This window comes from Vitis riparia, chromosome 1 (genome assembly GCF_004353265.1).
Source record: "Vitis riparia cultivar Riparia Gloire de Montpellier isolate 1030 chromosome 1, EGFV_Vit.rip_1.0, whole genome shotgun sequence".
NCBI lineage: Eukaryota > Viridiplantae > Streptophyta > Magnoliopsida > Vitales > Vitaceae > Vitis > Vitis riparia.
Window position 1 is genome coordinate 23,998,299 of NC_048431.1, and position 16,096 is coordinate 24,014,394.

The following is a 16,096-nucleotide window of genomic DNA, read 5'->3' on the forward strand; positions in this document are numbered from 1 at the left end:
ATTTTCAGGTTGAGTTGAGCTTGATGGAATAGCCATTTTCCTCTTAGACGATTAAGTCTTAAGCAAGAGGTCTAGCTTTGATACCAATTGATAAAAACAAAGGCTATGAATTAATTAAGGAAAATACCCAAAAGGGGGGGTGAATTGGGTTTTTCAAAATCTTTTTCCACACAATAATATATGCACAAAACAAATAAAGGAAAGAGATAAGGTTAGAGAATTCAAACTCGGATTTATAGTGGTTCGGCCCTTCCTTGCCTACGTCCACTCTCCTTAACCTCCTAACCGAGTGAGGGTTCCACTAACTTGATGCTTCAATCAAGCTTTCAATCGTCTTACACTTGGATTCCGGCTCCAATGGGCTCTTACACAATCACTTCAAGATTTAAACCACTTGAAGGCTTTCACACTTAGTTTATACAAGGATGAAACTCTCAACCTAGCTTAAGGATGACTCAAGTTACAAGAGAAAGCTAGGATGAATTGTAAGAGTGCACTAAGAATATGCAATTGATGGTTTGATGCACTTAGAAAGAAATGGAGAGCTTTTTGATCAAGAACAGGTAGGTAGGCTTTGAATGCAATAGTTCTCTTAGTCATAAAAGAAGAGGAGCTCTCAATTTATAGGTTTCTAAGCTCGGGAGACAAAAATAGCAGAAAAGTAGCCTCGACCGGACGAGCAAAGGGTCGACCGGATCACTAGCCGTTGGTGCAATTAATGCATGGCAGGTTACCGTTGCCTCGACCAGACCTCGACCGGACGAGGGTGAGGCTCGACCGGGAAGAACAAGCTACTGGGAGAGAGAGAAAATTTTTCTGCTCCCTCGACCGGACCTCGACCGGACAAGGGTAACCGGTCGACCGATTACCCAACCGGTTGAGCCGGTTGGCCATAGCCTCGATCGGTTGAGCCTTTTGGCCCCGAAAACCTATCCTTTTTTATTTCTTTCTTTTCCAATACTTAGGCAAGGTCTTTAGGTGAGTTAATATGCCAATTTTGAATCAGTTTGCCTAAGGTATATTTGATAAAACTCGGGTTTTAAAGAAAAACAAGTTTTAGAGAATAAACCGAGTTTTCTAAGATGCATGAAAAGGTATGAACATCCTAAGTGCACTCATGCTATCATCTTACATTCATTTCCTATGATTACAAGTCTTCCAAATGATCTCGATCCCGTATTGGTTTGGTCCTTGATGAATTTTTGAGATTAAGCCTGAGATTCTTAACAGTTTAAAACAATTAGTCACTTAACCATGGTTTGTTATCATCAAAACCTGATTAGGAGAACCCTTGGGCTAACAATATCAAAAAACCATGATCAAGCAAAGAACTTGCCAAAAAAAACTATTACAAGTTTAAAGTCAAGATAATTACTCTTGTTGAAGACTCAACCACTTATGAAAGGTTTCTCTTGCTTCCTCAAAAATAGATTGCAAATAATTAAAGTCATATGTTGTTTCCCCTTCCTTTCTAAATTTCCTTCTCTTTGTAGGGTCTGTGAAAGGGGGCTGCAAAAAATAAGACTTTTTCAACTCACGTCTTCGCTTAAATATAGTGGGGGACATTTGCTTTGGAAATACATAAACCGAAAAGTTGCCTGATACGGTAGGGGTATCAAATAATTTAGCAATATCAACAATTGGATCAAAAATCACATCATCATCTTTCTCCATCCCTATTATGTGTTTTTTTACAACTATTGTCACGCCCCAAGACCCACTCCAAGGGCGTGACGGTCATTTCACACCTCAAACCCGAAGGCTTAAAGTATAATCTGACCCAAACAATCATATTGTAACTGGATGTTACCAATTACCAAATACCTGTTCAGAGTAGCAGAACAAAATCTAAAATCCTCAAATTCAATTTCCAAATAACTTCCAAATATCAAATGATCCAAATGAACATAACTAACAGTTAAAACAAAATCCAACATAAAATCCTAAGTCAAATTCTAATGATGACTATTCCTCAGCCTAGCCATCACTCCTCACCCGAACTAAGAGTACCTGAAAAATTTTCAACAATTGGGAATGAGCTCACAGCCCAATAAGGAATATTAATGCAATTCATGGATCAAATATTTTCATTTCAAATAGGAGATATCATCATTTTTTTTTCTCATCAAATATCAGAGTTTTCAACAATACTAATATATTCAAAATTCAACCAACCATTTTCATATCAAATTCAAACACTTTCACATAAGATTCAATCAAATCCATTCAATTTTCATTACTCTGGTTATCAAATATCAAATGCCCAGTTAGGTGGGACTTTTCAAATGGGTGGCTAGCCTCAAATTGTTCCTGGTGGACGGAACCAAACACTACTAGTACTAGTAACCTCTAACCAAACCCCTAGAGGCTGGGGTCCAAATCAATTACATTCCCACCATGAAATGTAAAGGTCAACTATTATATCCCGTTGACAGGGCCGAATAGTCAACTATTATATCCCGTTGACAAGGGCCAAACAAACCAGAGTGATGTTTTTGTTCAAGTATTCAAATTTACACAACATAATATCTCCATATTTTGTGTCATAAATAAAACAAAATATTCCAACATAATATTTAGTACAAAACAGTTTGATCCATGCATGGTAACAAAATATCATTTTCTTTTCCACAATTCAAAATAATATATAAAATAATTTAATTTTATAAATATTGCATTAACTTCCCTTACCTCAAAATATGCAAAGACCTTGAAGGAAAAATAACCCTGAAAAGTCTACTCCTCACCTAACACAATAAAAAGATCACTATTACTATTTACCTCAAAATATAAATCTGATAATCCTAAAAATTTCTAAATATTAAGATTAATATTTTTTATTAACAAAGTAATAATTTAATTACTCTATTCCTTATTTAATTAAAATTAATAAATTCTCAATTTGTTTCTAATAACACATTACTAATTTAATTAAATTACAATTTTATTTCATTATAAAATTCTATATATATAATATATATATTTTACTAAATCTCTCATTCTATTTATTACAAAAAAAAAGATCATTATTACTATTATCTTATTTATTAATCTAAAACTAAATATTATTATTATTATTTTTTTTTAATTAACCAATTCAAAAGCCACTCATGTCTCGGGTACACCAAACCAAAAAAGCAAGTTTTTTTTTTTCAAACATAAACTTTATCCATTATTATCAATATAATAATATATATATATATACAACACACCATGCATCCCTCCATCCGTGCATACACTCACACCCCATATATATTATATTATTTTTTTTTTCATTCTCCAATTCTTCCACCAGTGTACACGCGTACTCCATTTTTATTTTTATTTTTAATCCTTAAGTCATTCTCCAATCCACAATGTGCACACGCATCTTCCAATTTTTTTTTTTTTCCAGTGCCGTGGACACGCGGCGTTCTCTTTTTTTTTTTTTTTTTGTTTTTTTTTTCTTCCAGCACAGCACGCGTATGCCCCTTTTGTTTTTGTCTTTTTTTTTTTTTTTAATAAAATTAACCCTAACCTAAAATCAAAACTTTCCAAGGATTTTTTTTTTTCATCTAATAAAATTTAAGATCTCCTAAATTCCAACAATAAAATCAAAATCTTAAATTTTTATTATTTTGATATTAAAACGAATTAGAAAAATAAAATAATCTAACCCTAATCTAGATTTGGGGTTTTCCAAAAAAAATATATCTAATGTGTTTGAAATTAATCAATGAATCTAAAATATTAAACTAGGGGTTAGATTCTTACCTATAGAGATCTGTTCTTCAACCTTGAAATCTGACTCCAACCTACGTTCTTTGGAATTCTGCGAACAGGAACTCTATTCAGAAAAGAACGGAAAGAATAAAATTTCTAATTTATACCTAGGGTATTTATTCGTAAAATTACCCTTTTACCCCTCTTCCTTTTTATTAAATTAATTAATTAACTAAATTAATTATTATTAGTAATTTCCTAAATTACCCTTAAAAGAAAATGCTTGGGCGTTACATCCTCCCCTCCTTAATAAAAGTTTAGTCCTCTAAACTTGACATACCTGAGTCTTGAAATAATTGAGGATGTTTTTCTCTCATCTCTTCTTCTAACTCCCAAGTAGCTTCACGAACACCATGGTTGCTCCATTGAACCTTTACCAATTTGACAACAGCATGACGTAGTACTTTATCCATTACATCTACAATCTGAACGGGTACCTCTTCATAGGTCAAGTCCTCAAAAATTTGAATAGGCTCCAACTCCACAACATGAGAGGGATCATAAATATACTTCCTTAGAGTCGAAACATGAAACACATTATGAACCTTAGACAGGCTTGGGGGCAAGGCTACTTTATATGCCAAAGTGCCTACTCTTTCCAATATTTCAAACGGACCCACAAAACGAGGACTAAGTTTTCCTTTTCTCCCAAATCTCATCACAGACTTCATAGGTGAAACTTTTAAGAACACATGATCACCCACCTCAAACTCCAAATCTCGCCTACGATTATCAGCATAACTCTTATGTCTACTTTGAGCTGCTTTTAATCTTTCTTTAATCAAAGCAACTTTTTCAACAGTCAACTGCACAAGTTCAGGCCCCAAAAGTTTCCTTTCTCCAACATCATTCCAACAGATAGGAGATCGACATTTTCTACCATACAATGCCTCAAAAGGTGCCATCCCAATGCTAGCTTGAAAACTATTGTTATAGGCAAACTCTACTAAAGGTAAATGATCATCCCAATTACCTTGCAGGTCCAAAATACAAGCTCTCAACAAGTCTTCCAAAACCTGAATTACCCTTTCTGATTGGCCATCAGTTTGAGGATGGAAAGCAGTACTAAAACTCACTTAGTGCCCAAAGCTTTTTGTAGACTATGCCAGAATCTAGAAGTGAAACGAGGATCTCTGTCAGACACTATAGAAACTGGTACTCCATGCATTCTCACAATCTCCTTCACATAAAGAGAAGCTAAACGATCTAAAGAAAAGTTGACTTTCATAGGCAAAAAGTGAGCAGACTTTGTCAACCGATCAACAATCACCCAAATAGCATTATTACCCCCTAAGGTTCTTGGCAATCCTATCACAAAATCCATGGTAATATGCTCCCACTTCCACTCAGGAATAGCAAGTGGCTGCAAAGACCCTGCTGGTCGCTGATGCTCAGCCTTCACCTGTTGACACACTAAACACTGAGCCACAAATTGTGCAATATCACGCTTCATACCTGACCACCAATAGTTTTGCCTCAAATCCTTGTACATCTTTGTCCCTCCTGGGTGGATTGCAAACTTGGAACAATGAGCTTCCTCTAAAAGCTCCCTCCTTAAGTCTTCATCATTTGGGACACAAAGTCTAGTCCCAAATCTCAAGACCTCATCATCTGACAAAACAAAATCAGGCTTACTGCCCCTCTTAACTTCCTCCATAACTTGTACTAATCGGGAATCATTCTTTTGTAGGGTCTTAATTCTCCCAACTAAGTCTGGTTGTACTCTGAAATTTGCTACAAGTGCTCCTAAGCCCATAACTCGAAAGTGGACTTGTAAACTCCTCAACTCTTCCAATAATTGCCTCTGACAACCTCTAATAGCTGTTAAGGAACCAACTGACTTCCTACTCAAGGCATCAGCTACAACATTCGCCTTCCCAGGAGGATACTGAATAATGCAATCATAATCTTTAAGTAGTTCAATCCACCTCCTCTGTCTCATGTTCAATTCCTTTTGGGAAAATAGATACTTCAAACTCTTATGATCTGTGAATATCTCACAAGTTTCACCAAAAAGAAAATGTCTCCAAATCTTAAGTGCAAAAACCACAGCAGCTAACTCCAAATCATGAGTAGGGTAGTTCCTTTCATAAGGCTTCAACTGTCTAGAAGCATAAGCTACAACTCTCCCATGCTGCATAAGAACACAACCCAAACCCTGATGAGAGGCATCACTATACACCACAAATCCTCCTGAACCTGAAGGGATAGTCAAAATAGGAGCTGACACTAATCTATTCTTCAACTCTTGGAAGCTACATTCACAATCATCAGACCACTCAAACTTAACTCCCTTTTGTGTCAACTTAGTTAAAGGTAGGGCAATCTTAGAGAACCCTTCTATAAACCGCCTATAGTAACCAGCAAGTCCCAAGAAACTTCGAATCTCAGTCACAGTACTAGGTCTTCTCCAATTAGCTACAGCATCGACCTTTCCAGGGTCAACTGAGATGCCATCATTGCTTACCACATGCCCAAGGAAAGAAATTCGATCTAACCAAAACTCACACTTCTTCAGTTTAGCATACAACTGCTTATCTCTGAGGGTCTGTAATACAATACTCAAATGGCCCTCATGCTCCTCTCTACTTCTTGAGTATACCAAGATGTCATCTATAAAAACCACCACAAACTGATCTAGATAGGGCTTGAATACCCTATTCATTAAGTCCATAAAAGCAGCAGGTGCATTAGTCAAACCAAAAGGCATAACTAAAAACTCATAATGCCCGTATCTAGTTCGAAAAGCAGTCTTGGGTACATCTTCACTTCTAACCCTTAACTGATGATAACCAGACCGAAGATCAATCTTAGAGAACACACATGCACCTTGTAGCTGATCAAACAAATCATCAATCCGAGGAAGGGGATACTTGTTCCTCACTGTCACCTTATTCAACTCCCTATAGTCAATGCAAAGTCTCATTGAGCCATCTTTCTTTTTCACAAATAGAACAGGAGCTCCCCAAGGTGAAACACTGGGCCTGATAAAACCCTTGTCTAATAACTCCTGAAGCTGAACTTTCAACTCCTTAAGCTCCACTGGTGCCATCCTGTATGGGGCCTTAGACATAGGACTTGTTCCTGGTACCAGATCGATGGTGAACTCCACCTCTCTCTCTGGTGGCAAGCCAGGCAAATCCTCTGGAAAGACATCAGGATACTCCCTTACTATGGGTATGTCTTCCAACTTCAAATCACTTTCATTACTCATCACACTAGCCAAAAATCCTTGGCAACCCTTCTTGAGCAAGCTACTAGCTCGCAAGGCTGAGATCATACGCAGTGGTCTGTCCACATGCTTCCCTTCAAAGCTAAACTTAGGCTGACCAGGAATACTAAACGTCACCCTTTTCTCAAAACAATCAACAGAGGCATGGTAGGAAGCTAACCAATCCATCCCCAAAATCACATCAAAATCCTGAAGGTCAAGGAGTACTAAGTCAACTGGCATTTCCCTATAACCAATCATCACAATACAATTTCTAAGCATTCTACTGGCCACAACAGAATCTCCCACAGGAGTAGCAACAATCAAATCAAAGTCCATGCTAGCAACAGGCAAACCCAACAAACCAGCAAAAGATACTGAAACAAAAGAGTGTGTTGATCCAGGATCAATCAAGACTCTAGCAAATAAGGTGTGGATTCGGAGAGTACCTGTCACCACATCAGAAGTGGCCTGAGCATCTCGATGAGTCATAGCAAACACTCGTCCTTGGGCTTTGGGTTTCTGTTTATCCTCCTTATTTTCCTCTTTAGGCTTCCCAGTGATGAACTTCCTATTCTCTGGACAATCTCTGATCAAATGTCCTTGCTTCCCACAACCAAAGCAAGCTCCAGTCTCTCTATAACATGGCCTACCCCCATGCTTCTTGCCACAAGTAGAACAAATCCCATCCAAATTCTGCGCTGCCTTCCCTTTATTCTGATTTCTTCCTGATGTAGCCCTTCGCTGTGCTTGATTACCATGAGCACCATCACTTCTATTTCGCTTCCTTTGTGTTCCCTATACTGATGAAGCTCCTCATTATCTTTCTCTGCTATAAGGGCTCTATCAACAACCTCTGAATAGACACCAAGCTTCAGAATAGATATCTTGTTCTTCAAATAAGGCTTCAATCCATCCTGAAACTTTAATGCCTTTTCCTCCTCTGTAGCAATCAACTGTGGGGAAAAACGTGATAACTCTGTAAATTTGGCCTCATACTGAGCCACAGTCATATCCCCCTGTTCCAAACGAATAAACTCTCCCACCTTCTGCCGCCTAACACTGTCAGGGAAATACTTCTTGTAGAAAGCCTCCCGAAATTGTCTCCATGTTATGGGTCCCTGATCCTCCAAAAGTCTCCTAGTCATACGCCACCAATGATCTGCCTCTTTATCTAACATAAAAGCTGCATAAGAGGCTTTTTGCTCCTCAGAGCAATCTATCACACCAAAGAATTTCTCCATCTTAAGGATCCAAGCCTCTGCCTCTGTGGGATCTGTAGCACCAGAAAAGTAAGGAGGACCCAATTTCTTGAAGTCATCAAAAGAGCTACCCCTAGAAGATGAAGACTGTCCGTGAACATTAGTCCCAGCAACTCGAGCTTGGCGTTCAACTAAACCAGCTAGTGTCCCAAGATACCTATAGATCCCTTCTGCACTCACAGGAGGCAAACCCTCAACTGGAGGTACATCATCATTAGCCTGACTGTTTTGTGAAGAAGCTGCTCTTCTTGGTGGCATGATGTCCTAAAATAATAAGACATAACTAAATTAGTCACTAAAGAACCAATTAGAAAATTTCCAAATAAAGAAGAATTGGAATTTATACTAAATGAAACTAAAACTTAAACAAATGCGTCACTCATCTATCCCCAATCTAAACCAGTTCAAATTCCCATCAAGATCAAAACCTAGTGCTCTGATACCACTCTGTCACGCCCCAAGACCCACTCCAAGGGCGTGACGGTCATTTCACACCTCAAACCCGAAGGCTTAAAGTATAATCTGACCCAAACAATCATATTGTAACTGGATGTTACCAATTACCAAATACCTGTTCAGAGTAGCAGAACAAAATCTAAAATCCTCAAATTCAATTTCCAAATAACTTCCAAATATCAAATGATCCAAATGAACATAACTAACAGTTAAAACAAAATCCAACATAAAATCCTAAGTCAAATTCTAATGATGACTATTCCTCAGCCTAGCCATCACTCCTCACCCGAACTAAGAGTACCTGAAAAATTTTCAACAATTGGGAATGAGCTCACAGCCCAATAAGGAATATTAATGCAATTCATGGATCAAATATTTTCATTTCAAATAGGAGATATCATCATTTTTTTTTCTCATCAAATATCAGAGTTTTCAACAATACTAATATATTCAAAATTCAACCAACCATTTTCATATCAAATTCAAACACTTTCACATAAGATTCAATCAAATCCATTCAATTTTCATTACTCTGGTTATCAAATATCAAATGCCCAGTTAGGTGGGACTTTTCAAATGGGTGGCTAGCCTCAAATTGTTCCTGGTGGACGGAACCAAACACTACTAGTACTAGTAACCTCTAACCAAACCCCTAGAGGCTGGGGTCCAAATCAATTACATTCCCACCATGAAATGTAAAGGTCAACTATTATATCCCGTTGACAGGGCCGAATAGTCAACTATTATATCCCGTTGACAAGGGCCAAACAAACCAGAGTGATGTTTTTGTTCAAGTATTCAAATTTACACAACATAATATCTCCATATTTTGTGTCATAAATAAAACAAAATATTCCAACATAATATTTAGTACAAAACAGTTTGATCCATGCATGGTAACAAAATATCATTTTCTTTTCCACAATTCAAAATAATATATAAAATAATTTAATTTTATAAATATTGCATTAACTTCCCTTACCTCAAAATATGCAAAGACCTTGAAGGAAAAATAACCCTGAAAAGTCTACTCCTCACCTAACACAATAAAAAGATCACTATTACTATTTACCTCAAAATATAAATCTGATAATCCTAAAAATTTCTAAATATTAAGATTAATATTTTTTATTAACAAAGTAATAATTTAATTACTCTATTCCTTATTTAATTAAAATTAATAAATTCTCAATTTGTTTCTAATAACACATTACTAATTTAATTAAATTACAATTTTATTTCATTATAAAATTCTATATATATAATATATATATTTTACTAAATCTCTCATTCTATTTATTACAAAAAAAAAAGATCATTATTACTATTATCTTATTTATTAATCTAAAACTAAATATTATTATTATTATTTTTTTTTAATTAACCAATTCAAAAGCCACTCATGTCTCGGGTACACCAAACCAAAAAAGCAAGTTTTTTTTTTTCAAACATAAACTTTATCCATTATTATCAATATAATAATATATATATATACAACACACCATGCATCCCTCCATCCGTGCATACACTCACACCCCATATATATTATATTATTTTTTTTTTCATTCTCCAATTCTTCCACCAGTGTACACGCGTACTCCATTTTTATTTTTATTTTTAATCCTTAAGTCATTCTCCAATCCACAATGTGCACACGCATCTTCCAATTTTTTTTTTTTTTTCCAGTGCCGTGGACACGCGGCGTTCTCTCTTTTTTTTTTTTTTTGTTTTTTTTTTTCTTCCAGCACAGCACGCGTATGCCCCTTTTGTTTTTGTCTTTTTTTTTTTTTTTAATAAAATTAACCCTAACCTAAAATCAAAACTTTCCAAGGATTTTTTTTTTTTCATCTAATAAAATTTAAGATCTCCTAAATTCCAACAATAAAATCAAAATCTTAAATTTTTATTATTTTGATATTAAAACGAATTAGAAAAATAAAATAATCTAACCCTAATCTAGATTTGGGGTTTTCCAAAAAAAATATATCTAATGTGTTTGAAATTAATCAATGAATCTAAAATATTAAACTAGGGGTTAGATTCTTACCTATAGAGATCTGTTCTTCAACCTTGAAATCTGACTCCAACCTACGTTCTTTGGAATTCTGCGAACAGGAACTCTATTCAGAAAAGAACGGAAAGAATAAAATTTCTAATTTATACCTAGGGTATTTATTCGTAAAATTACCCTTTTACCCCTCTTCCTTTTTATTAAATTAATTAATTAACTAAATTAATTATTATTAGTAATTTCCTAAATTACCCTTAAAAGAAAATGCTTGGGCGTTACATCTATAATATCTGTTATTTCTTTTGTATTGGTCTTCACATCTATATGGTCATGGTTTTCATCCTCCTTATATTCCATCACAATCTTAAACTTGTCATCCAATGAATTAAAATTCAGACCAATATATTTTCCTTTTGTACCAGATTTTGAAAATTTTGTATTATCTGTAGCACATGACTCATTTTGCCCTTTCACCTAAAATAAGATATGCACCACACAATAAGATATTAGAAATATAGGAATAAAATACATAATTTGATTGAATAAAATATATAATTCAATAAATATATCACTAACATCCAATAAAAGTTGTCTTAAGTTGTCAATATTTCTGTTCACTTCTTTCAGTTCTTTCTTCAAATAATTGAAATTTGATTCAAACTTTTTTATATGCTTCATGAACTCTATCCATAGATTCTGCACATGTTATAAACAAATGAAACATTAATTCTTCATACATCATTTTATACCAAAATTATAGTCATAATTTTTAAAAATTGATGTGTACTTATGATAGTTATGTTATGTTTATCAAAGTAACATTTACTTGACTATGGTTAAGTTTTATTGATGATTAACTTAACTGAGGTTAAGTTTACAATTTGAATTTTTGTTTGAACTTTGTATTACAATTGAAACATTAAAAATGACCTTTATAAATGAATGTATGATAGTGGAGTTACCTCAATTGAAGGTGGGATAGAATAATCCTTTTTGTTCTTGTTTTCCATTATAGCAGCAGCAACAACAACATATGCAGTAGCTTCAACCGGGTGATCTTCATCTTTTAGGTCACCCATTGTATCATGTTCTGGGGTTATTGGTTGGCTTAAAATTTATGGAGGAACACCATTCACTGACCCTAACTTATTCAAATGCTTTTGTAATAATCTTGTTGACATTCCTCTAGAGTAGGTTTAAGCAGCGAACACAAAGATAACTATTGAATTCAAGTTAAGTAATTTAATTAACAAACATAGACATATATAAATATGTAAGTGACAACACTATCAAAATATATAGTAAAAAAAAATTACTCACATTGGAGTCCAAAAAGATTTGTTAGAGCTCGGTGAACCTCGGTGTGGAAGTATGATTACTACTCAAAAAGTGATATTTTATAGCTTGTTATAAACTCTTTTAAACACTTTTGAGTAGTAATTAATACATTTTAACTCAATTGGCACATTAAGGACCCTTGCAAGTGTTACTAATCAATTTTTGTCAAGTTTTGATGTATTTGATAGCTTTTTTATCATTAAAACAAGCCAAGGATGAGGGAGAACTTGGTATAATCCATGGCAAAGCAAGATTGAAGCTAAATTACATGAAGAATCCAAGTTTTGGAGAGCTTCAAAGCCTTTGCCAAATCAATCAAGTATGCAAGGAAGAGAATCAGAGAAGGAATCTAACACTGAAGAATTTCGCAACCACTTGCGAAATTTTCGCAAGGCAAAAGGAAATTTCGCAACTACTTTTCACCACTTGCAAAATTTTCACAACTCCTTTTCAGCATTGCGAAAATTTCACAACTCCTTTTCCTCTTGCGAAAATTTCACAACTCCATATCTCACTTGCGAAATCTTCATGTAATTTTCAGATATTTTTTGCACCGACTCCGTTAGATTTTTACCTCAATATATTTTGTGTAATTATCTATTCTCTCCTTGTAATCAGCTAAAGATCTTTTTAGATATTTAGGATATCTAATTGAGGGGTTAAAAATATCTCTATATATATCTTAAGATATCTCTTTTTGTAATATCTATCTCAGAATCTCGGAAGACATTCTTGGGGATCACTTGTACATTTTTTAGTAAGAAATATACATAGCTTTACTCTGCCTTACCTATTCACTTTGATTGTATTTTTCTTTCTAGTCAAACAACTTCTGAGGGTGTTTTCTCAGAGGATGAGTGGCTAGACTTTTTATTTCTTGGACGGAAGGAACCTAGGTAAGGGACCCGGATACAAAAGTGGAAGTTTTCCTTGTTTCAGTTTTTAATGAAGAGGAAGTTGTGACCCGGTAATGGTTTTTATATTTTTAGTTAACTTAAAATCCCTTATAATCACCTTGACCAACACTTGGTAAGCTTTTCGGACTCAATCCATAGAAATCCATTAGTTATCTCTTGCGAGCCTCTGGGAGGTGGTTTAAAGGTAGGATTATCTAGAATAGCCAACACTTGGTAAGCTTTTAGACTCTCTGGAGACATTCATTAGTTATCTCCTGCGAGCTTTTGAAGGGTAATCCAAGGTTAAGGATCACTTTGAATGGCAAATGCTAGGTGAGAGGTACAAGTCATTACAAGATGCATCAGTGAAAGGGATTTAGCGTTGAAACCATTAATGGGAAACAACTGTAACACACCGGTTGGGAGGATAACTATAGGTTAAATCCCTAATGCGAGGAAAAGATCCGGAATCTTCCCTTTTGTATAAGGAGTCTGAACCTAGTGACCTGAAACTCCAAGAAACCTTTTCTTTGTAATTAAAATCAGTTACTATTTTTGGTTACCTTAAAACGAAACCTTTTTCAACCAACTTTATGTTTTCTTTCAAAACTAACTTGTAAAAGAAAAAACACCAATCCAAATATCATGTGTGAAATGAAAACTCATCCCTGTGGACGATCCTAGAACCACTATGCTATGCTAGCTATGCTACCCTAGTATATGGTGAAATAGGTTTATAAATTTTCTTGATAACTCCCGTCTGAGGACTGAATCAAAGGTACACCAATTGGGGACGAATCAAAGTAGCACTCCAATTTAAAATCCGTGGGCAACTCTTAGCAACATGATTAGCATATTTCATTCTGATAATCGGAATAGTCTCATACACCCAAACTTGGAAGACATATGGAAATCCAACTAGACTATATGCCTCATGTGCTATATTACCCTTTTGTTGCTTTTTACCTTGGTATTTTGACACCCGGTTCTCCAAGGCTCGTTGCAGCCTAGAAATTGTTCTTTCATAACAAATCTTACCCCATGGATACTTATTAAAAACTTCCAAACAATCAACAAGACCAACCCATTGCATGTCAATTAAATTTTTCCCTTATTTCCCAAGTAGAACATGCTCAATAAAGTACAATTAGTCTAATTTCACCATGTCTTCATCTTTAAGATTATCAACATTTTTCTTTTGCTTTTTTTTTTTTTTTTTCACTTCACCAAAAGAAAGAAAAACTTTCTCCAAATGATCATTATGCACTTTGTTTTCACTATTAAAATAAACATCTCTTATTCTTATTGATGTTTCATTATGCTGAGGAATGGGACCAAAACTTAAACCAGTGATTAATCCAAACTCATCTTCACCAAATCTTAATCCCTTTGAATTTACTAAAAACCACATTTCATCATCCTTCTTTATAAGACATTGATGTAATAACATGTGGTGCACACTTTGAGCTGAAAATTTAAGTTCTGGCATAAGCAAAAAATGTCCAAAGCAAGAATCCTTGAACCTCTCCAACTGTTTCTTATTGAGCTTATTTTTAATATTTTCTATTATACTCAAGTATGATAGACATGCAACCTTTGATGGGAAGTGCTCTTCTATAGGTATTTTAACTTTAAAACATGTCGAGTGAGTAGTAGTTTATAAATTAAATAAAATCAAGTTAGTAAAGATTTAATAAAAAATTATTCATATTATACAATAACTGATTAACACACTCCAGTGGTTCCTAAAATTTTAAAAACATTATTAACTAACAAATTTAACACTACTCAAATGTCATTACACAACATCCCTAAAAAGTTCAAAAATCCAAAATTTTCATAAATTCTTTAAAAACTTATCCTTAATCACATGTCATTGCATGAAATCATTATATATTTTTTATTCACTCTATATACATAATTGACAACAATATATAACTACAAAAATGACAAATATACCATATGTTATTTTGAAATCAATTCAATAGTTCCCAAAATTTTAAAAGTATCGAGTAAACATAGACCTACTCAAACACCATTGTATAATACCCCTAAAATTTCCAAAAATCCTTAAAATTTCATAAATTCTCTGCAAACTTATCCCTAATTAGATGTTATTACATTGAATATATTTAATTCACTTTAAACACATAATTGATAATAATACAGAAAACTAAAACAATATTAATATGGAATTTATTATTTTTCAACATACTATAATAGTTCCCAAATATTTTCAAACATCGGCTAAAAAACCTAAATTTATTCACTCAAAATACATAACTGATAACAATGGAGAACTAAAAAAAAAATTATAATTATAACAATTTTATACTTTTAATACAATTCAATAAATCCTAAATTTTTAAAAACATTTAACTAATAAACTTAACCATACTCAAATATTATTGTATAACATCTCTAAAAAATTCAATAATTTATCAAATGTGAAGACTACACTCACCGGTTTAGTAGAATCACTCGCCTCTTCTATTGGTAATTGGTATTTTTGCTTAGTAGTTTCGCCTTCATTTGCTTCATTTTCTTGTGCTTCGCTTTTTTCTTCTGTTCGTAATTGCCATTTTTGCTTTTTCGCCACTTTTTCTCTCATTACTCTTCAATGAACTCATTATTTCCTTCGTGCTTGAAGATAGAATTTGAGATAACTTGAAAAAAATAGAATAACAATTTTTCCAGGGATTCGAAATGAAACAGAGGATGAGAGGATAGACGAGAAATTTTCTATAGTTTTTGAAGGAAAGATTAGATTTTCGTTTTGTGCATCAAAGAAAGATAATGAAATAGAAGAAGATGATGAAAGATGAGAACTCATTCTGCAAATGAACCGAAAGAGTAGATGGTCTTTCCATTTTGTGCACCAAATGAAGATAATGAAGTAGAAGAAGAGAAAATATGAAGAGTCGTTCTGTAAATGAAGTAGAAGATGAGAAGTTGTAAATGAGAGGGAAAGAGAAATGAGAAGTTGTATGTGTTGGAGAGAAGAAGGGCATTTTTTTCTCAACCGGGTCATTTTTTTTACTTTTTGACCGGTGGGTTATATTTACAAATATAGGGGTTATTTTGACCCCTTTAACCAATTAACCCTTTTTTCAACTTATTTTATATGTAATTACTAATTTACTATACACTTAAATATAAT